Source organism: Oncorhynchus clarkii, chromosome 19, assembly GCF_045791955.1.
Source record: "Oncorhynchus clarkii lewisi isolate Uvic-CL-2024 chromosome 19, UVic_Ocla_1.0, whole genome shotgun sequence".
Classification (NCBI taxonomy): domain Eukaryota; kingdom Metazoa; phylum Chordata; class Actinopteri; order Salmoniformes; family Salmonidae; genus Oncorhynchus; species Oncorhynchus clarkii.
In genome coordinates this window covers 22,600,465-22,625,193 of record NC_092165.1, presented here as the reverse complement: position 1 = coordinate 22,625,193, position 24,729 = coordinate 22,600,465, and the positions used below count along the sequence as shown (strand labels likewise).

Sequence of the window (24,729 nt, the reverse complement as noted above, 5' to 3'; positions counted from 1 at the left end):
AAAACTGTATTTTTTTGTGAAGAATCAACAACAAGTGGGACATAATCATGAAGTGGAACGACATTTATTGGATATTTCAAAACTTTTTTAACAAATCAAAAACTGAAAAATTGGGCGTGCACAATTATTCAGCCCCCTTAAGTTAATACTTTGTAGCGTCACCTTTTGCTGCGATTACAGCTGTAAGTCGCTTGGGGTATGTCTCTATCAGTTTTGCACATCGAGAGACTGAAATTTTTTCCCATTCCTCCTTGCAAAACAGCTCGAGCTCAGTGAGGTTGGATGGAGAGCATTTGTGAACAGCAGTTTTCCGTTCTTTCCACAGATTCTCGATTGGATTCAGGTCTGGACTTTGACTTGGCCATTCTAACACCTGGATATGTTTATTTTTGAACCATTCCATTGTAGATTTTGCTTTATGTTTTGAATCATTGTCTTGTTGGAAGACAAATCTCCGTCCCAGTCTCAGGTCTTTTGCAGACTCCATCAGGTTTTCTTCCAGAATGGTCCTGTATTTGGCTCCATCCATCTTCCCATCAATTTTAACCATCTTCCCTGTCCCTGCTGAAGAAAAGCAGACCCAAACCATGATGCTGCCACCACCATGTTTGACAGTGGGTATGGTGTGTTCAGGGTGATGAGCTGTGTTGCTTTTACGCCAAACATAACATTTTGCATTGTTGCCAAAAAAGTTCAATTTTGGTTTCATCTGACCAGAGAACCTTCTTCCACATGTTTGGTGTGTCTCCCAGGTGGCTTGTGGCAAACTTTAAACAACACTTTTTATGGATATCTTTAAGAAATGGCTTTCTTCTTGCCACTCTTCCATAAAGGCCAGATTTGTGCAATATACGACTGATTGTTGTCCTATGGACAGAGTCTCCCACCTCAGCTGTAGATCTCTGCAGTTCATCCAGAGTGATCATGGGCCTCTTGGCTGCATCTCTGATCAATCTTCTCCTTGTATGAGCTGAAAGTTTAGAGGGACGGCCAGGTCTTGGTAGATTTGCAGTGGTCTGATACTCCTTCCATTTCAATATTATCGCTTACACAGTGCTCCTTGGGATGTTTAAAGCTTGGGAAATCTTTTTGTATCCAAATCCGGCTTTAAACTTCTTCACAACAGTATCTCGGACCTGCCTGGTGTGTTCCTTGTTCTTCATGATGCTCTCTGTGCTTTTAACGGACCTCTGAGACTATCACAGTGCAGGTGCATTTATACGGAGACTTGATTACACACAGGTGGATTGTATTTATCATCATTAGTCATTTAGGTCAACATTGGATCATTCAGAGATCCTCACTGAACTTCTGGAGAGAGTTTGCTGCACTGAAAGTAAAGGGGCTGAATAATTTTGCACGCCCAATTTTTCAGTTTTTGATTTGTTAAAAAAGTTTGAAATATCCAATAAATGTCGTTCCACTTCATGATTATGTCCCACTTGTTATTGATTCTTCACAAAAAAATACAGTTTTATATCTTTATGTTTGAAGCCTGAAATATGTCAAAAGTTTGCAAAGTTCAAGGGGGCCGAATACTTTCGCAAGGCACTGTATAGGCCTAAGGCCGAGACAATAAGAATAAATTCAACCACACATTTGTTTTATTAGAAAACCGGAGGGCAACATCTGTGTGGTGAAGTCCACAAACATATTGCATGTAATAAACAGATACAAGACCTACAGCATGGTCAAGCGAGGTAATGTTTCCGACATTTTCAGATCACTAAACAACTATTGATTTAGAAACAGAGTTACCTCAAGTTACAAAGAAAACAGGAGCTGCCCACACTATTCCAGCACCATTCCAACTTCAACATTTCAACATCATCTAATCACCTGTGCTTAATCTAATACAGTGACAACTACATGCACCAAAAACGATTTAGTCCAATCAACGTAAGCTAAATATTATGTGGGTGTCCATGGTACTGATTTCTGTGTATGCGTGCAAGTATAAGAAAACATGTTTACTCACCTAACACCTAAACGCCAATGCCATCCTCCTCTTTCATGTTGCCTAAACAGCAGTACACACTTTTAGTTTTTGTTGTACTAGGTTACATGGCTAAAATACTTGCTCGCTAGCCTAACTTCCTTTCATGGGCAACGATACGCCAGGCCAGCTAGTTAACATTAGCATACTACATCTAGCTACATGTTGAACTTCCATCCTCTCAGGCCAGTGGCACAATGCATGAATTTATGGTTGGATCAGAAATGCCTTGATGATGATAATTTGATAATTTACGGAGAATTAAGTAAAACCACAAGTCCGAATCCCTATCTCCACCCATGGCTAATTAAGGAAAGGGATGATTTTAGCTAGCTAGCCACTGGATGACAACAGCACAACAAGATGTAAAAAAGAAATGAAAAATGTGTGAATAATGACATTTGGCTTGTCATGGGATTGGTCTGAAGCCAAATCCAAACTGGCTTCCCTTCAGACTTTTTTTTTTGTGTGCCAGGACCATTCACAGCTGAGCTCACTCAGTTAGGGTCAATGCTGATTGGTTATTATTTTTGTCATACTCTCGTCATACTCTTTCTGACCAGACAGCATCGGATAGATATACGCTCCACATACTGAGACATATGGGCGCTGTTTTGTTCGCTTGGATGCTTTCTCTGGTGAGATACATTTCCTTCAATTTGCAAAAGGCTGAATGTATGAAACACAGAGAGACAAAAGATAAATATTTTTTCTTATTCTGGGGTTAATCTTTTGGGCAAGCCTGGATTCCCTTGGCATCCATGAATACACGCCACTGCTAGCTAGCTTTATCAACATTAGACTGATATCCTGTTTGCGGTTAGCTTCAAGGCAGCCATGAATCTGCCAGTCTCAGCTAATGACGGGTGTGTGAAACAGGATCACTTAAGCTCTGTAGCACCTTCCCTAGATGATAACCCAGGGCTAGATTTTAGCATCACTCACACCGGTTCCACCTAAGAAGAAGTAACTCGAAGAACTAAAAAAAACTTTCAAAAGCAGAGACTGAGGCCAAGAAAGTCAAAGGCTCCCCACTTTTAACAAGCTGGAGAGCTAATATAGGGACTTCAGCAGTAGACAATGTTTGGTATGCAGCGGGGTTGTTGATGCAAGCCATGTTTAAGATTTTGGAGCTGAGGGGCTTAGCTAATTTGGGAAGGAGTGGGGGGGATTTGCCTAAAATTAAAAAATAGCCCAGAGATGTCATGGATTTGAGAGAATTACTGGTTCGGGCCTCTTTTTTTTATCCCGAAGTCACAGGGATATTCTAATGCACTCACTGTCAAAGCAGCAGATTTTTCCCTCTCGTATAGATAAAAATGGGATCTCGTTAAAAGGTGATTGTTAATAGCTAATTACTCTCGTCCTAGCCGAAACATGAGGAGCCAGGAGAGCGTGGCTAAGCCGATCAAAGGACTCCTCGCTCCAGAGCTTGTAGGTTTTCCATTTTTGTCACGTTGTTTGGGCGTTTTGGATGGGTTGGATGGCTTTTGACGAGATGAGGGCAGATATTTTTTTATACTCCGTCTTCCTCTAGGGTACAATCACAAATATTTGATTTAAACATGTTGTGGATTTACCAAAGCACATCCTTCAGGTGGTTTGTCTCTGGAATGCAGCTTTTGGTTCTCTGATATTTAACCGGGAATTTGGCAAAGGCTTGACACGCTAAATCAGCATAAAAGCTTCATCTTGATCTGCCTAATAGGCCTAGTTGGCAATCGTAGACACTGTTTTTCTTGGCAGAGAGGTTTGACTGAAGATTTAGGTGGAGTTTAGAGGTAATGTAAATAAAAGTGACTTGAAGTTGACCTTCATGGGTTTCTCATGGGTTGACCTTTCTCTTCCCTTTTACAGTTTTGTGGCCCATCTGTCTCTCTTTCTTTGCACTCTACCACTTTTCCTCTGCTCTTTCTCCCCTCCTTCTCCATCTCTCTCTTCTCCCTCTTTTCCACTGGCAAGTCTACCTGAGGAGCTGTCACTCTGGGTTGGGATGCTGCCGGTTCAGCCTGTCACACTGACTGAGGGACACATCCCAATCTGCCTTGTACACTGATAGACCTGTCAGGTGGAGTGACAGCCGGGACTTGGACAAGCAGGAAATAAATAGATGTAAATACGTGCATGTTGGTAACTTCTCATAGTGTGTGGACTAGTGTCCATGCAACTTGGAAAACTTTACCTGAGCCTAAATGAATGTGAAATAGCCTACTGTAAGCATGTGATATGTCAATTATAGATGAACACGAAATTAGAACTGCATTTTTTAAATTTTTTCAGGTTTTCGAATTCATGTTTGAGTGAAATGTGCTCCAAATGAATTTCGTTGTTTTTTTTACAATTGAATTCTCGCTATTTACAGTAACAGGCTTATTACTAAATATTGTGTTATGCCGATTATAACTTTTTTAGCTATAAAGATTAGCACTGTTCTATAGATACAGTGGGGAGAACAAGTATTTGATACACTGACGATTTTTGTAGGTTTTCCTACTTACAAAGCATGTAGAGGTCTGTCATTTTTTATCATAGGTACACCTCAACTGTGAGAGTCTGAATCTAAAACAAAAATCCAGAAAATCACATTGTGTGATTTTTAAGTAATTAATTTGCATTTTATTGCATGACATAAGTATTTGATCACCTACCAACCAGTAAGAATTCCGGCTCTCACAGACTTGTTAGTTTTTCTTTAAGAAGCCCTCCTGTTCCACTCATTACCTGTATTAACTGCACCTGTTTGAACTTGTTACCTGCATAAAAGACACCTGTCCACACACTCAATCAAACAAACTCCAACCGCTCCACAATGGCCAAGACCAGAGAGCTGTGTAAGGACATCAGGGATAAAATTGTAGACCTGCACAGGGCTGGGATGGGCTACAGGACAATAGGCAAGCAGCTTGGTGAGAAGGCAACAACTGTTGGCGCAATTATTAGAAAGTGGAAGAAGTTCAAGATGAGGAAGGTGAGGGATTAGCCCAGAACTACACGGCAGGACCTGGTCAATTACCTGAAGAGAGCTGGGACCACAGTCTCAAAGAAAACCATTAGTAACACACTATGCCGTCATGGATTAAAATCCTGCAGCGCACGCAAGGTCCCCCTGCTCAAGCCAGCGCATGTCCAGGCCCGTCTGAAGTTTGCCAATGACCATCTGGATGATCCAGAGGAGGAAAGGGAGAAGGTCAAGTGGACTGATGAGACAAAAATAGAGCTTTTTGGTCTAAACTCCACCAAATCAAATCAAATCAAATTTTATTTGTCACATACACATGGTTAGCAGATGTTAATGCGAGTGTAGCGAAATGCTTGTGCTTCTAGTTCCGACAATGCAGTAATAACGAGTAATCTAACTAACAATTCCAAAACTACTGTCTTGTACACAGTGTAAGGGGATAAAGAATATGTACATAAGGATATATGAATGAGTGATGGTACAGAGCAGCATAGGCAAGATACAGTAGATGGTATCGGGTACAGTATGTACAAATGAGATGAGTATGTAAACAAAGTGGCATAGTATAGTATAAAGTGGCTAGTGATACATGTATTACATAAGGATACCGTCGATGATATAGAGTACAGTATATACGTATGCGTATGAGATGAATAATGTAGGGTAAGTAACATTTATATAAGGTAGCATTGTTTAAAGTGGCTAGTGATATATTTACATCATTTCCCATCAATTCCCATTATTAAAGTGGCTGGAGTTGAGTCAGTGTCAGTGTGTTGGCAGCAGCCACTCAGTGTTAGTGGTGGCTGTTTAACAGTCTGATGGCCTTGAGATAGAAGCTGTTTTTCAGTCTCTCGGTCCCAGCTTTGATGCACCTGTACTGACCTCGCCTTCTGGATGATAGCGGGGTGAACAGGCAGTGGCTCGGGTGGTTGATGTCCTTGATGATCTTTATGGCCTTCCTGTGACATCGGGTGGTGTAGGTGTCCTGGAGGGCAGGTAGTTTGCCCCCGGTGATGCGTTGTGCAGACCTCACTACCCTCTGGAGAGCCTTACGGTTGAGGGCGGTGCAGTTGCCATACCAGGCGGTGATACAGCCCGCCAGGATGCTCTCGATTGTGCATCTGTAGAAGTTTGTGAGTGCTTTTGGTGACAAGCCGAATTTCTTCAGCCTCCTGAGGTTGAAGAGGCGCTGCTGCGCCTTCTTCACGATGCTGTCTGTGTGAGTGGACCAATTCAGTTTGTCTGTGATGTGTATGCCGAGGAACTTAAAACTTGCTACCCTCTCCACTACTGTTCCATCGATGTGGATAGGGGGGTGTTCCCTCTGCTGTTTCCTGAAGTCCACAATCATCTCCTTAGTTTTGTTGACGTTGAGTGTGAGGTTGTTTTCCTGACACCACACTCCGAGGGCCCTCACCTCCTCCCTGTAGGCCGTCTCATCGTTGTTGGTAATCAAGCCTACCACTGTTGTGTCGTCCGCAAACTTGATGATTGAGTTGGAGGCGTGCGTGGCCACGCAGTCGTGGGTGAACAGGGAGTACAGGAGAGGGCTCAGAACGCAACCTTGTGGGGCCCCAGTGTTGAGGATCAGCGGGGAGGAGATGTTGTTGCCTACCCTCACCACCTGGGGGCGGCCCGTCAGGAAGTCCAGTACCCAGTTGCACAGGGCGGGGTCGAGACCCAGGGTCTCGAGCTTGATGACGAGCTTGGAGGGTACTATGGTGTTGAATGCCGAGCTGTAGTCGATGAACAGCATTCTCACATAGGTATTCCTCTTGTCCAGATGGGTTAGGGCAGTGTGCAGTGTGGTTGAGATTGCATCGTCTGTGGACCTATTTGGGCGGTAAGCAAATTGGAGTGGGTCTAGGGTGTCAGGTAGGGTGGAGGTGATATGGTCCTTGACTAGTCTCTCAAAGCACTTCATGATGACGGATGTGAGTGCTACGGGGCGGTAGTCATTTAGCTCAGTTACCTTAGCTTTCTTGGGAACAGGAACAATGGTGGCCCTCTTGAAACATGTGGGAACAGCAGACTGGTATAGGGATTGATTGAATATGTCCGTAAACACACCGGCCAGCTGGTCTGCGCATGCTCTGAGGGCGCGGCTGGGGATGCCATCTGGGCCTGCAGCCTTGCGAGGGTTAACACGTTTAAATGTCTTACTCACCTCGGCTGCAGTGAAGGAGAGACCGCATGTTTTCGTTGCAGGCCGTGTCAGTGGCACTGTATTGTCCTCAAAGCGGGCAAAAAAGTTATTTAGTCTGCCTGGGAGCAAGACATCCTGGTCCGTGACTGGGCTGGGTTTCTTCCTGTAGTCCGTGATTGACTGTAGACCCTGCCACATGCCTCTTGTGTCTGAGCCGTTGAATTGAGATTCTACTTTGTCTCTGTACTGGCGCTTAGCTTGTTTGATAGCCTTGCGGAGGGAATAGCTGCACTGTTTGTATTCGGTCATGTTACCAGACACCTTGCCCTGATTAAAAGCAGTGGTTCGCGCTTTCAGTTTCACACGAATGCTGCCATCAATCCACGGTTTCTGGTTAGGGAATGTTTTAATCGTTGCTATGGGAACGACATCTTCAACGCACGTTCTAATGAACTCGCACACCGAATCAGCGTATTCGTCAATGTTGTTATCTGACGCAATACGAAACATCTCCCAGTCCACGTGATGGAAGCAGTCTTGGAGTGTGGAGTCAGCTTGGTCGGACCAGCGTTGGACAGACCTCAGCGTGGGAGCCTCTTGTTTTAGTTTCTGTCTGTAGGCAGGGATCAACAAAATGGAGTCGTGGTCAGCTTTTCCGAAAGGGGGGCGGGGCAGGGCCTTATATGCGTCGCGGAAGTTAGAGTAACAATGGTCCAAGGTCTTTCCTCCCCTGGTTGCGCAATCGATATGCTGATAAAATTTGGGGAGTCTTGTTTTCAGATTAGCCTTGTTAAAATCCCCAGCTACAATGAATGCAGCCTCCGGATAAATTGTTTCCAGTTTGCAGAGAGTTAAATAAAGTTCGTTCAGAGCCATCGATGTGTCTGCTTGGGGGGGGATATATACGGCTGTGATTATAATCGAAGAGAATTCTCTTGGTAGATAATGCGGTCTACATTTGATTGTGAGGAATTCTAAATCAGGTGAACAGAAGGATTTGAGTTCCTGTATGTTTCTTTCATCGCACCATGTCACGTTAGTCATAAGGCATACGCCCCCGCCCCTCTTTTTACCAGAAAGATGTTTTTTCCTGTCTGCGCGATGCGTGGAGAAACCTGTTGGCTGCACCGCTTCGGATTGCGTCTCTCCAGTAAGCCACGTTTCCGTGAAGCAAAGAACGTTACAGTCTCTGATGTCCCTCTGGAATGCTACCCTTGCTCGGATTTCATCAACCTTGTTGTCAAGAGACTGGACATTGGCAAGAAGAATGCTAGGGAGTGGTGTGCGCTGTGCCCGTCTCCGGAGTCTGACCAGAAGACCGCCTCGTTTCCCTCTCTTTCGGAGTCGTTTTTTTGGGTCGCTGCATAGGATCCACTCCGTTGTCCTGTTTGTAAGGCAGAACACAGGATCCGCGTCGCGAAAAACATATTCTTGGTCGTACTGATGGTGAGTTGATGCTGATCTTATATTCAGTAGTTCTTCTCGACTGTATGTAATGAAACCTAAGATGACCTGGGGTACTAATGTAAGAAATAACACGTAAAAAAACAAAAAACTGCATAGTTTCCTAGGAACGCGAAGCGAGGCGGCCATCTCTGTCGGCGCCGGAAGTTGATAGGTTTGCCGTGTTTGGAGGAAGAAGAAGGATGAGTACAACCCAAAGAAAACCATCCCAACCGTGAAGCATGGAGGTGGAAACATCATGCTTTGGGGGTGCTTTTCTGCAAAGGGGACAGAATGACTGCACAGTATTGAGGGGAGGATGGATGGGGCCATGTATCGCAAGATCTTGGGTCTTCCAACATGACAAAGACCCAAAACACACAGCCAGGGCAACTAAGGAGTGGCTCTGTAAGAAGCATCTCAAGGTCCTGGAGTGGCCTAGCCAGTCTCCAGACCTGAACCCAATAGAAAATCTTTGGAGGGAGCGGAAAGTCTGTATTGCCCAGCGACATCCCCGAAACCTGAAGAATCTGGAGAAGGTCTGAATGGAGGAGTGGGCCAAAATCCCTGCTGCATTGTGTGCAAACCTGGTCAAGAACTACAGGAAACGTGTGATCTCTGTTATTGCAAACAAAGTTTTCTGTACCAAATATTAAGTTCTGCTTTTCTGATGTATCAAATACTTATTTCATGCAATAAAATGCAAATTAATTACTTAAAAATCATACAATGTGATTTTCTGGATTTTTGTTTTAGATTCCATCTCTCACAGTTGAAGTGCACCTATGATATAAATTACAGACCTCTACATGCTTTGTAAGTAGGAAAATCTGCAAAATCGGCAGTGTATCAAATACTTGTTCTCCCCACTGTAAGTACCATTTTGGCTATATAGATTAAATAAAATTGGCACACCATCACACACATACTCTCATACACACCTACAAATGTCTGACGTTTAAGCTCATTAATATTACATTTTGTTGTGAGTATGTAGCTACAAATAATATTTGCCCTTTTTTGCGTAACCATAAAGAAATGTTAACCCAATCCAGAGACAACAGCACCTGAAACTACCCTGACACTCGATGGCAGCTCAATAAAATGCTCGGCCAGCTATACAGTATGTGGCCACTGCACAGCTGTACACGGTTGACCTCGATCTGCCCCGTCAGCCCTGTAGGTCATGTCCCCAAGGACTGTAGGTAAAAAGTGAGGTGCGGGATGGACTACAGCAAACACAGTAATGAAAGAGTGAAGGGGAGAGGGGTCGCTCGTGCCAAGTGACACAAACCCCCCTTGGCAGCCTAATTAAATTTTCCACTTTTCCACACTCGCATTAAGCCTCCATCCAGCCAGAAGAAATGGACTCACCGGAGGAGTAGACCTCAGGAAAAGACTCTGCCCCCCACCCCTCCCTCCTTCCTTCTTTTTTGCTCCTGTCTCCTCTTTTCTCTTCCCTTGCATTTGTGCTGTAGTTGTTTGCGTATGGCAAAAGGGAGAAAGAGTCTGTTGTGCATGCGACAAGAGCAGTCAGGAGAAGTCAGTCTCTTCGTCTTCACCAGCTGACTGTCCCTTAGCACCTAGAAGAGAAGCCCTATAGTGGGAATACTCATCAGTCATTATAGAGATGCCTGCTCATTTGCTTCCATTTAAAATGTACATGAGGGAACATGATCAAAAGCATAGATAAAACACAAAATTATTGGGACGATTCTTGCAGATTAGAAGCAACATGCTGAGCTTGAGGCAGTTATTGGCACACACTTCGCAGCACCATGAATTATTTTCTTCAAGATTAAGAAATACAAGCTCAAGTCTATTGTGTGGTAATCTTGCTCAAGCATTCCATGGGAATTCAGGGATATAAGCACAATTTCTGGATTCCTGATTTTCCTTCGTTAATGTGTCTGTAAAGAGAGTATTCAGACAGGACGATGCTCATTTGAGTGTGCACAGTGACAAAAGAGATATTCTGCCTGTGTGTCGCTCTCTATTTCTTTCCCTTTGATGCTATCATTTTCTCTATCTCGCTTCCTTTTTTCCCCCTACTTCTCAATGTTTGCTGTGCTGTGGCACACCTGCCTTCTAGATGGCCATTGTTGACAACCTCAAATTCTTCTCATATCTTGTCTGACAACCTACATTTCTTCTTAGATCCTCTAGATCATCTTTGAGGTAAGCAATTACACTTTATCACTGTATTTAGGAGTCATCATAAGAAAGGATCAGTTAGTGAGGATCATACTCAGCAAACTGGATGCAGTTTATCACAGAGCCATCCGTTTTGTTACTAAAGCACCTTATACCACCCACCACTGCGACCTGTATGCTCTAGTCGGCTGGCCCTCGCTACATATTCGTCACCAGACCCACTGGCTCCAGGTCATCTACAAGTCCATGCTAGGTAAAGCTCCGCCTTATCTCAGATCACTGGTCACGATGGCAACACCCACCCGTAGCACGCACTCCAGCAGGTGTATCTCACTGATCATCCCTAAAGCCAACACCTCATTTGGCCGCCTTTCATTCCAGTTCTCTGCTGCCTGTGACTGGAATGAATTGCAAAAATCGCTGAAGTTGGAGACTTTTATCTCCCTCACCAAATTCAAACATCTGCTATCTGAGCAGCTAACCGATCGCTGCAGCTGTACATAGTCTATCGGTAAATAGCCCACCCAATTTTACCTACCTCATCCCCATACTGTTTATATTTATTTACTTTTCTGCTCTTTTGCACACCAATGTCTCTACCTGTACATGACCATCTGATCATTTATCACTCCAGTGTTAATCTGCAAAATTGTAATTATTCGCCTACCTCCTCATGCCTTTTGCACACAATGTATATAGACTCTTTTTTTCTACTGTGTTATTGACTTGTTAATTGTTCACTCCATGTGTAACTCTGTGTTGTTGTCTGTTCACACTGCCATGCTTTATCTAGGCCAGGTCGCAGTTGCAAATGAGAACTTGTTCTCAACTAGCCTACCTGGTTAAATAAAGGTGAAATAAAAATAAATTAAATAAAAAAGTGTAGTTAATGGGAGCACGACTTGCTCTCCGACCCCAAAAAAAGCCATTAACATTCCAAGCTGACAGGCCTTCCCGCTCAGGCCGACATTTTCGTATGCACTGGACAACATTGTTGACGGACAGAGATAAACTTCCCCATTGTGTTGTGGTTCCCTTGAAAAGCACTACTGAAAACACAATTCGATTTGACCTGTTTTGGAGCAGTGAGGGGTGAAAACAAGGCCGAGAACTACCAAAATAAAAACCTGACCTACGGCACTACTTGTCAGGTGGCCAACTAACAGGTTACTTTGTCATTGTTTTTATTGGGCCTTTTTCCAGTCTGCAAAACAAGTTGGCGAAATGTCCGGTAAGGTGATGGACGTATGAGGGTCCTGTTTATCCATAGCTGCAGATGGAGGGGTTGACTCCTCCATTGCCTGTTCAGAAGTCCCCCAACCACCAAAGGGGTGGAAAGGTTGCAAGGGTAGAAAGGTTGCAAGTTCAAATCCCCGAGCTAACAAGGTACCAATCTGTCTTTCTGTCCCTGAACAGGCAGTTAACTCACTGTTCCTCGGCCATCATTGAAAATAAGAATTTGTTCTTAACTGACTTGCCTAGTTAAATAAAGGTTAAAAAAAAAAGTTATTTTCCTCTCCAAGTCCAGGCTATTTGTTCGCTTCTTTGACCACACACTCCAACATTTCCCCTCTTCTGTTTTTCGCCTTGCCTGAGCAGTGTTTCATTCTTCTTTGTTTTGTGGTGTACTTCCTTCCATTGTAGCAGGAAGAACTGATACCCTCTGGTTGTAAACTTATGGTAAAGAAAAACTCACTTATTACTGTTAAGTTTGTTCACGTGTAACGTGATTGAGGATATCAACATAAGAACGCCTTGATTCTGTCCTATGTAGAAAATTGGAGATTCTGTTTTTTACATTGGATAAAAGCAGAAGCACAAAGCTACAAAATGGTATATCATACACTGCATTTGAGGAACACTGAGAAAGTAATTCTGCTTTGAAAGTTGATAAACTTGTAACTTCACTTTTGAGAAAATGGCCTTTGAATGTTTTGGTACCTACTAGAGAGCTCTTCTTTGTCTACACCCATTCAGCATCGTTCACACAGACTTTAGCCCCCACCCAAACTCTGACCATTTTACTCACCCTTGCAGAGCTGGTTAGGCTGTTTTCATGTTGTCCAGAGCGTTGGTGAATGTAACTGTGCCACTGGAAACAATGATTATTATTAAATATTTTAAAAAATGTACCCCTTTTTCTCCCCAATTTTGTGGTATCCAACGGTAGTTACAGTCTTGTCCCATCGCTGCAACTCCCGTACAGACTCGGGAGAGGCGAAGGTCGAGAGCCATCCGTCCTCTGAAACAAATGGACAGAAGTGTGCTACAGCATATGGCAGACCAATCCAAACTCATCTTTCGGCATGTCTAGCCCACTCATTATCTTAGCCAATCATGGCTAGCGGGAAAGTTGCTGTCTTTTTCTGTGGCTAAACCAATGAGGCTCGTAATTCAACAATTGTATTCATATTTACATTTGGCATACACGTTTGTTATTAAGGCACATGAAAGTTCACATGTTCGAGAATGCATTTCTGCCAAAAAACGCATTTTGATTTAAAAAAAGTTTATGTTCAAACGGCTTTCCTGTGAAGTAGTCACCTGCGACATAAGCCTAGTTTCCTGAAACAGATCACATATGGTACCTTCACTCACAGTCATCTCTTGTTGCACATGGTGTTGTTGCAGCTTGTTTTTGCCACTAGAATGGCTAGGGTAAAGGTTATGATTCCATTGCAGAATTGTATAGCATTTAGCAACGAATATCGAGAATCACCTTTAGTCCACTATGCAATGGACTGCGGGTTGTCAACATACAAAGGAGTAGTGTTGAACCGTAGCGTTCCTTAACAACATTGAGTCACCTCTCAGGTCACCAGCTCGATTTTTCCGCCCTCAGCAAACAAACAAAGAACCATTTGGTGGTTGCTACATAATGGCAAGTTGGCATTTTAGCCAGTGCTATTTCTCAGAGGTTTTCACATAAGACTATTCTTTTTTCTACAGCACTAGTGTCCAATTGGATACTTTATGACATATTGAAATTATAAGGAGACTGAGGCATTATGAATGCAAGGTTTGTTGACTACTACGAATACTCGAATACTGTTTAAAATAAGCAAAGAGGTAGGCCTACCTACTAGCGCCTCATCCATAAGCAACCTTTAAAGGTTGGATTCCTGAGATCACCACCTGTTTAAAATTGTATCAAAGCCTGCCCATACCTCCTTGAACAGATCAGTGATCTGACAAGGATGTAAAGAAGAAGTTTAAGATCGAGTCATAGAAATAGATCATAGTTGGGGTTATCAATCACTGTGAAGCCCTGGAAGCTCTTGGCTTGACGTGTCCAAAACACCATATTGGCTTTCTGATTTTCTTGCTCTGACCCTCTAATTAGTTCACATCATAATGACGGCTGTCAGAATAGAGACCAGAGGATTAAAACTGCACTTGGATAAAATAAATTATCCTCGGTATCACACATTCCACTATGGTCAGGAATGCTCTATTGTGCTGATGTGCTCCTCTGTTTCTTACTACTTGACATTAGTTACCATGGTAACCGGCAAACACAATTGCAGAAAGATAGGTTGCTAATATGGATCAGCTGTGTCTACCAATCTGGATTAAAATACAATACAAATCTGTGCAAGGTTCATGACGTGAATGGGTTGTCATCTTGAGTACTGGTTCTTCAAAATATTACATGAAATGTAGTAAGTAACATTATGAAGACCATGGTAGATGTCACCAACAATGGGGTGCATATTTGGCTCTTACATTTTGTCATTTAAAATAGGTTGTAACAAAATTATATGTTCTTGCTTAAATTCAGGTGGTGGTTAGAAAATCTTATAGACAAACCACTATATTTTCAGTCACCTGGATAACATGTCAGCTAATGTATAGTATAATAATAACAATAACAATAATAATAATGGTAGTACAACTAGGCTTTTGAATTTTTATATGTAAAATATATATATATGACTGTCATGCTGACATCATAAATAGTTGTACATACACCACGTGCATATGACTGCAATAACAGCTCACACTGCCTAGTTCCCTGCCTGATCCTTTACCCCATTGCCCTCCGAGTCAGCACTTTAGCGTGTGCACGCATAGACAGCATTTGGAGTGATCAGATTAGCTAGTCTGATCACATGAGGTATTATCCAGGTTAGAGTGTTAATTAAACCTGTTTAAAAAATACTGTCGCGGAGGTGATACAGAGAAAGAAAACAAATGAGTTTTGTCATCCAATTCCCATACATTCATTAAATGATTTGATAGCCGATATAAACATTTTCTCATACTTTGAATATCAGTATATATCCTTGGCTAACTTTTAAACAAATGGAACTGAGCCCACTTCAGTTTATAGTCTGGTTAATCACACAGTTCTTCTCCCCGCCTTTCCAGCCATCTCACTTTTATCTTAACACTTTCATCATTACACGTTACCTTACGTTCCTAATCTTTCAGATTTGTCTTCGCACAAGTGAAAACATTAGTACACCAAAAAGCATACTATTTATATCATTCAATCAGACAAATACTATTTCAAATATCTCAATTACTTTCACATACATTCAAATCAAGTATTCAGATATATTTTCTTTGAAAGACAAGTAATTGAATATTTTAAGGTATTTGGAAATACACTTGGAAAGTATTCTACAGTATTTTCAAAAATGTATTTCAAATATTTTCAGATACCTGAGTTAAATGCATGGGAGTGTATTTGAAATATGTCTTCCATACTGTATCTCCAATACAAACCACCATAAAACAATATTACAATGTACGTGTGTGTAGAGTGCGTGTGCTAGCGTGTACCTGTGTTTGTGTGTGTCTTCACAGTCCCCGCTGTTCCATAAGATGTTTTTTTTTTATCTGATTTTACTGCTGGCATCAGTTACCTGATGTGAAATAGAATGCCATGTAGTAATAGTCATAGTCTGTTCTGGACTTGGGGATTGTGAAGAGACCTCTAGTGGCATGTCTTGTGGAATACGCATGGGTGTCCGAGGTGTGTGCTAGTATTTTGAACAGACAGCTCGGTGCACTCCACTTGTCAACACTTAAACTAGAAGTAGTGATGAAGTCAATCTCTTCTCCACTTTGAGCCATGAGAGACTTACTTACTGACTTTATTGTCCCCGTGGGGAAATGTTGTTGCAGTGTCATGTACACAGTGGTGTTTTAAATACATAACACAATTGACAATACAACTTTCAGAACAGTTACATACCAATAAAACATTTTTTTTTAAAGCCTACTGGCCTTACTGAGTCGATAGGAACATTAGCCCGAGCTATTTAGGAGGGATATCACATCTGGAACAAATTATTGTCTAGTTCTGTTGTTCCTGTTGAGGGGTGCCCTGTATACCCGCGCCAAGAGGGGAGTAGTTTAAAGTCCGGGTACAGGGGGTGGCTTGGGTCTAAAATTATTTTGTGAGCCTTGCGGAGGGTCCTGACCTTAAAGATCTCATCCAGGCCTGTCCGTTTGACTCCAAGTACCCTGCTTGGTGTGGTGATAATCCTTCTCAGCATATTCTGGCTGACAGTGGCATTGCCAAACCAACAAACAAAGACAGACATGCATATCATTAATGTTAACTCTGCTGCCCTGTTCTAAGCCAATTGTAATTTTCCTAAGTCCCTCTTTGTGACACCTTACCACACGACTGACCAGTAGTCCAGGTGTGACTAAACTATGCCCTGTAGGATCTGCCTTGTTGAAAGTGTTGTTAAATAGGCAGAGCAGCGCTTTATTATGGACAGACTTGTCCCCATCTTAGCTACTGTTGTATCAATATGTTTTGACCATGACCATGCCACTCCAGTGTTACGCCAAGCAGTTTAGTCACATCAACTTGCTCAATTTCCACATTATTCACCACAAGATTTAGTTGAGGTTTAGTGAATGATTTCTCCCAAATAGTTTTTGAAATATTTAGGACTAACATATTCCTTGCCACCCATTCTAAATCGAACTGCAGCTCTTTGTTAAATGTTGCAATCATTTCAGTCACTATAGTAGCTGACGTGTATAGAAGTGAGTCATCCGCATACATGACACACTGGCTTTAAAAACAATTTTAAAAAGTAAGGGGCCTAGACAGCTGCCCTGGGAATTCTACCTGGATTAAGTTGGAGAGGCTTCCATTAAAAAACACTTTTTGTGTTCTGTAAGACGGGTGTAAAGCCATAACACAATTTTTTTCCAGCAGCAGACTATGATCGATAATGTCAAAAGCCGCACTGAAGTCTAACAAAACAGCCCCCACAATCTTTTTATCATCAATTTCTCTCAGCCAATCATCAGTCATTTGTGTAAGTGCTGTGCTTGTTGAGTGTCCTTCCCTACAATCATTCTGAAATTATGTTGTCAATTGTTTACTGTGAAATAGCATTGTATCTGGTCAAACACTTAAAAAAAGGGAGCTTTACTATTTTTGGGTAGCGGAATTACTTTTGCTTCCCTCCAGGTCTGAGGGCACACACATACTAGTAGACTTTGATTGAAAATATGGCAAATAGGAGTGGTAATATAATTCGCTATTATCCTTAGTAATTTTCCATTGAAGTTGTCAGGGGGGTAGTGGCTTGTCATTGTTGTCTGGACAACATACATTTTTTCACTTCTTCCAGACTCACTTTACGGAATTCAAAATTACAATGCTTGTCTTTCATAATTTGGTCAGATATACTTGTATGTGTAGTGTCAGTGTTTGTTGTTGTCATGGCATGCCTAAGTTTGCTAATAATTAAAGTAGTTGGCAACATCAGTGGGTTTTGTGGTGAATGAGCCATGAATGATGGAGCTGAGTAGCCTTTTTACCCAAAGTTTCATTGAAGGCGCTCCAAAGCTTTTTACTTTTGTTCTTTATATCATTTATCTGTGATTCACAGCACAGTTTCTTCGTCTTTTTATTCAGTTCAGTCACATGATTTCTCAATATGCAGTACGTTGCCAATTGGTTGTGCTGCCAGACTTATTTGCTGTACCTTTTGCCTTATCCCTCTCAACCATACAATTTTTCAATTACTCATCAATCCAAGGGGATTTAACAGTTTTTACAGTCATTTCCTTAATGGTGTGTCTTATTAGTAACTGGAATAAGCAATTTCATAATTGTGTCAAGTGCAAGGTCTGGTTGCTCCTCATTACACACCACAGACCAGCACATATTCTTTACATCATCAACATAAGAATCACAACAAAACTTATTGTATGACCTATTTATTATACACTACATTAGGTCCATCCTTTGGAACTTTGGTTTTCCTAGATATGGCTATTATATTGTGATCACTACATCCAATGAATTTGGATACTGCTTGAAAGCACATGTCTGCAGCATTAGTAAAGATGAGATCATTAAATGTTGATGATTTCATTCCTGTACTGTTTGTAACTACCTATGTGTTGCACGGCCTTGTCCTACATTGTTGATAAGGCTGTAGAGAGCCCATGTAAAACAATTAGGTAACAATGTATAATTACTTTCATGAATAAATCTTCTTAAACTATAGAAGTAATGTACATATTATTAATCAATGAGTATGTACATTTGTTGATTGCAAAATTATGTATTGATACATTTGAAACAATGTCTAATTGTAACCGGATTAGATTGTGAACGTCTCTTGGCGGAATGCATTGCTTGACTGCTGTGAGGGGTGATAAGCATGATATCGTTTGTGAACTGCAGCACCCAGGCAGACCCCCAAACAATTTGTTCTCGAGTTCGAGTTTGTTAAGCAGAGGCTGTGTGTGTTTTGGTTCTACAAAGCTGTGTCCATCATAACATTCAATAAACAATTATTTGCATTCGTTCTTGCACCATGCGATCAATTATCAATTCTAAACATATATTTTTATTCTCTATGCTGTCTGCAGCATGCTCTATTTTCCTGCGCACATACAGTAAAACTGAGTGTACAAAATATTAGGAACACCTGCTCTTTTCATGACATAGACTGACCAGGTGAATTCCGATGAGATGAAGGGGAGGAGGCAGGTTAAAGAATGATTTATACTCTTAAGACAATTGAGGCATGGATTGTGTATGTCTGCCATTCAGAGGGTGAATGTGCAAGACAAAATATTTGTGACTTTGAACATAGTATGGTAGTAGGTGCCAGGCACACTGGTTTGCGTTTGTCAAGAACGGCAACGCTGTTGAGTTTTTCACGCTCAACAGTTTCCTGTGTGTATAAAAAATTGTCAACCTCCTAAAGGACATCCAGTCAACTTGACAACTCTGTGAAGCATTGGAGTCAACATGGGCCAGCATCCCTGTGGAATGCTTTCGACACCATGTAGAGTCCATGCCCTGACGAATTGACGCTATTCTGAGGGCAAAAGGGGGTGCAAAGGGGGTGCAGCCTCCAGTGATGATCCACGGCAAGAAGCCTCCAGTGATGATCCACGGCACGAAGCCTCCAGTGAGGAGTCATGGCACGAAGCCACCAGCGACGTCCTTCAGTCCGGAGCCTCCAGCGACGGTGCCCAGTACGGGGCCTCCAGAGACGGTGCCCAGTCCGGGGCCTCCAGAGACGGTGCCCAGTCCGGGGCCTCCAGAGACGGTGCCCAGTCCGGGGCCTCAAGAGACGGTGCCTAGTCCGGGGCCCGCAACGAGGGTGCCCAGTCCGGGGTCGGCGACGAGGGTCCCCACACCAGAGTTGCCACCAAAGTGGGGTGAGCCAGTGGTGCAGCGGGGTCTGCGTCCCGCACCTGAGCCGCCACATAGGTTCAGGTTTTGCGTCCGGAATCGGCACCTTTGGGGTGGGTTCTGTCATGCCCTAACCTTAGAGATCCTTTTTATGTCTCCTATTTGGTTTGTTAACAAACTATAGTTTTGGCAAGTTGGTTAGGACATCTACTTTGTGCATGACAAGTAATTTTTCCATCAATTGTTTACAGACAGATTATTTCACTTATAATTCACTGTATCACAATTCAAGTGGGTCAGGAGTTTACATACAGTTGACTGTGCCTTTAACCTCTTGCGACGAGCAAACCCGTATCCGGGAGCGTAATCATAGCCTCAAATGCATTAGCATAACGCAACGGACATAAGAAACTTTTCCTATTCATGAAAATCGCAAATGAAATTAAATAAATATATTCAAACACAAGCTTAGCCTTTTGTTAACAACACTGTCATCTCAGATTTTCAAAATATGCGTTACAGCCAACGCTAGACAAGCATTTGTGTAAGTTTATCATGGCATAATGCTATGCTAGGCTCTGCTGGCAGCAGGCAACATTTTCACGAAAATAAGAAAAGCAATCAAATTAAATAATTTACCTTTGAAGAACTTTGGATGTTTTCACTCAGGAGACTCCCAGTTAGATAGCAAATGTTCCTTTTTTCCAAAAAGATTATTTTTGTAGGCGAAATAGCTCCTGTTTCTTCATCATGCATGGCTGAGAAATCGACCGGAAAATGCTACAACTATAACGCTAAACTTTTTTCAAAATTTGCTCCATAATATCGACAAAAACACGTCAAACGTTGTTTAGGATCCATCCTCAAGGTGTTTTTAACATATATATTTCTCATAAGAAGCGATTGGAAAAATGGCTACCTCAGTATTTTACGCAAGGTTTTCAAAATATCTTGTTTAAAACGGGAACGTTTTTCATCCAAAAATTAAAATAGCGCCCCCTAAATCCAAGAGGTTAAACTGCTTGGAAAATTCCTGTCACGTTCTGACCTTAGTTCCTTTGATTTGTCTTTGTTTTAGTATGGTCTGGGCGTGAGTTGGGTGGGTTGTCTATGTTCCGTTTTCTATGTTGTGTTTTGAGTTTGGCTTTGGATGGTTCTCAGAGGCAGGTGTCGTTAGTTGTCTCTGATTGAGAATCATACTTAGGTAGCCTTTTTCCACCAGTGTTTCGTGGGTGTTTATTTTCTGTCTTTGTGTGTGTCACCAGACAGGACTGTTTTGTATCATTCTCGTTGTTATTTTTGTTTTAGTGTTCTGAGTTGAATAAATATCGTCATGAACACATACCACGCTGCGCATTGGTCCTCCGATCCATCTTCTTACTCCTCCTCAGAAGAGGAGGACGAGAATCGTTACAATTCCAGAAATGTATGGCATGGCTTTGGAAGCTTCTGATAGGCTAATTGACATCATTTGATTCAATTGGAGGTCTACCTGTGGAATTATTTCAAGGCCTACCTTCAAACTCAGTGCCCCTTCGCTTGACATCATGCGGAAATCAAAAGATATCAGCCAAGACCTCAAAAATGTTTTTGTAGACCTCCACATGTCTGGTTCATCCTTGGGAGCAATTTCCAAACATCTGAAGGTACCACGTTCATCTGTACAAACAATAGTATAAACAATAGTGTAAAGTATAAACACCATGGGACCACACAGCCGTCAATACCGCTCAGGAAGGAGACACATACTGTCTCCTAGAAATGAACGTACTTTGGTGCGAAAAGTGCACATCAATCCCAGAACAACAGCAAAGGACCTTGTGAAGATGCTGGAGGAAACGGGTACAAAAGTATCTATATCCTATCCACAGTAAAATGAGTCCAATTTTGACATAACCTGAAAGGCCGCTCAGCAAGGAAGAAGCCACTAATCCAAAACCGCCATAAAAAAGCCTGACTACGGTTTGCAACTGCACATAGGGACAAAGATCGGACTTTTTGGAGAAATGTCCTCTGGTCTGATGAAACAAAAATAGAACTGTTTGGCCATAATGACAATTGTTATGTTTGGAGGAAAAAGGGGGATGCTTGCAAGCTGAAGAACACCATCCCAACCGTGAAGCACGGGGGTGGCAGCATCATGTTGTGGGGGTGCTTTGCTGCAGGAGGGACTGGTGCACTTCACTAAATAGATGGCTTCATGAGGTAGGAAAATTATGTGGATATATTGAAGCAACATCTCAAGACATCAGTCAGGAAGTTAAAGCTCGGTCACAAATGGGTCTTCCAAATTGACAATGACCCAAAGCATACTTCCAAAGTTGTGGAAAATGGCTAAAGGACAACAAAGTCAACGTATTGGAGTGGCCATCAGAAGGCCCTGACCTCAATCCTGTAGAACATTTTTGGGCAGAACTGAAAAAGTGTGTGCGGCAAGGAGGCCTACAAACCTGACTCAGTTACACCAGCTCTGTCAGGAGGAATGGGCCAAAATTCACCCAACTTATTGTGGGAAGCTTGTGGAAGGCTACCCAAAATGTTTGACCCAAATTTAAACAATTTAAAGGAAATGCTACAAAATACTAATTGAGTGTATGTAAACTTCTGACCCACTGGGAAAGTGATGAAAGAAATAAAAGCTGAAATAAATCATTCTCTCTACTATTATTCTGACATTTCACATGCTTAAAATCAACTGGTGATCCTAACTGACCTAAAATTGAATTTTTACTAGGATTAAATGTCAGAAATTTTGAAAGACTGAGTTTAAATATATTTGGCTAAGGTGTATGTAAACTTTCGACTTCAACTGTATTAACAACCATAATCGCACCAATTTCCATGAAATGTGTATTTTTGTGGATGATCCAAATACAGTGGGGCAAAAAAGTATTTAGTCAGCCATCAATTGTGCAAGTTCTCCCACTTAAAAAGATAAGAGAGGCCTGTAATTTTCATCATAGGTCCAATTCAACTATGACGGACAAAATGAGGAAAAAAAATCCAGAAAATCACATTGTAGGATTTTTAATAAATTTATTTGCAAATTATGGTGGAAAATAAGTATTTGGTCAATAATATCTCAATACTTTGTTATATACCCTTTGTTGGCAATGACAGAGGTCAAACGTTTTCTGTAAGTCTTCACAAGGTTTTCACACACTGTTGCTGGTATTTTGGCCCATTCCTCCATGCAGATCTCCTCTAGAGCAGTGATGTTTTGGGGCTGTTGCTGGGCAACACGGACTTTCAACTCCCTCCAAAGATTTTCTATGGGGTTGAGATCTGGATACTGGCTAGGCCACTCCAGGAACTTGAAATGCTTCTTACGAAGCCACTCCTTCGTTGCCCGGGCGGTGTGTTTGGGATCATTGTCATGCTGAAAGACCCAGCCACGTTTCATCTTCAATGCTCTTGCTGATGGAAGGAGGTTTTCACTCAAAATCTCAAGATACATGGCCCCATTCATTCTTTCCTTTACACGGATCAGTCGTCCTGGTCCCTTTGCAGAAAAACAGCCCCAAAGCATGATGTTTCCACCCCCATGCTTCACAGTAGGTATGGTGTTCTTTGGATGCAACTCAGCATTATTTGTCCTCCAAACATGACGAGTTGAGTTTTTACCAAAATGTTCTATTTTGGTTTCATCTGACCATATGACATTCTCCCAATCTTCTTCTGGATCATCCAAATGCTCTCTAGCAAACTTCAGACGGGCCTGGACATGTACTGGCTTAAGCAGGGGGACACGTCTGGCACTGCAGGATTTGAGTCCCTGGCGGCGTAGTGTGTTACTGATGGTAGGCTTTGTTACTTTGGTCCCAGCTCTCTGCAGATCATTCACTAGGTCCCCCCGTGTGGTTCTGGGATTTTTGCTCACTGTTCTTGTGATCATTTTGACCCCATGGGGGGGGGGGGGGGGTCTTGCGTGGAGCCCCAGATCGAGGGAGATTATCAGTGGTCTTGTATGTCTTACAAGGTGTCCTTTGACAGCTCTTTTGTCTTGGCCATAGTGGAGTTTGGAGTGTGACTGTTTAAGGTTGTGGACAGGTGTCTTTTATACTGATAACAAGTTCAAACAGGTGCCATCCATTAATACAGGTAACGAGTGGAGGACAGAGGAGCCTCTTAAAGAAGTTGTTACAGGTTTGTGAGAGCCAGAAATCTTGCTTGTTTGTAGGTGACCAAATACTTATTTTCCACCATAATTTGCAAATAAATTCATTAAAAATCCTACAATGTGATTTTCTGGATTTCTTTTTTTCATTTTGTCTGTCAACTATGACAGACCTTGTTCTTTTTTTCATTTTGTCTGTCATAGTTGACAGACAAAATGAATGATGAAAATTACAGGCCTCTCTCATCTTTTTAAGTCAGAGAACTTGCACAATTGGTGGCTGACTAAATACTTTTTTGCCCCACTGTACCTGCTTTTGATTCCTGCAATTTGCCATTCTCATACCAAGCATTCCTCACATTGTTGGTGATGAATATAGATGACCCCCTCACATGCCTGACTGGAACTCTGCAGCAGAAAGACTCAAAATCAGGAAAGGGCCAATGCGCTTTATTGTTCTAAACATCATTGCCATGTAGGTCAGTTTGCAGACTAAATTAGTCATAAGAATCTGATGCAATAGATTGAAAATGTGTTATTTCATTTCCTATGCTGAAACTTGCACATCACACACTATAATTCATGTTATGGATTATATAACACATTGTTTATGTTGAGAGGGAGTAAACCCCAAAGTCTGTTTGCACACCTGATCCATAGGCTACCAAATGTGGACGATGGGGCGCAATGATCAATAGCCTAGGTTCTATCTGGCACTACCCCAAGCCCACATTTAAGTTTTTATATCACCTTTGGTCTCATTGTAGCTTTTACCTTTCAACTATTTCCCGTTAGCCTGGCTTTTCATATTGGACCACTCTGGAAACTGTCTTGAACAGATTATGGCTATAGGTCAAGGGCGACTCAATTAATTCAAAGGTCATTTGAGGTAACTCCCAATATTTTGTTGTTCCTTTTGTGTCATTGGTCTTTCGTTTTGAACGTTTCCTAAACAAGTGTAGACCTAATTTAACGGTAGTTTGTTGAGTGTAGGCATCTCTCTTAAACACGCTTTCTTGGCAAGGATGCATGTAACAAACACTATTTTAGTGGTGTTATTTGTAGTTGTGGTTTTAACGATTAACATAGGAACCATATAACATTGGATTGCAGTTAATTTGGCATTTAGTAGGCCTCTTCTACGTGGCGTATTCTGGGCTCTATGCCCTCCTGGAACTGCGTCTGAATTACCCCACATTTCATGTCGCATCCTTTGCTGTAGCTATGAAACACATTTTTGTGTAACACATTATCCACAGCTGCACTCTATGATAAT

General features: G+C 42.1%; 1 pseudogene; it reads left to right on the top strand.

Annotated features, from left to right (window-relative positions):
• The window catches only part of LOC139374438 (BRISC and BRCA1-A complex member 2-like), a 181,880-nt pseudogene extending 162,595 nt beyond the window's left edge, over positions 1-19,285 (top strand).
• Positions 19,286-24,729: the final 5,444 nt, after the last annotated feature.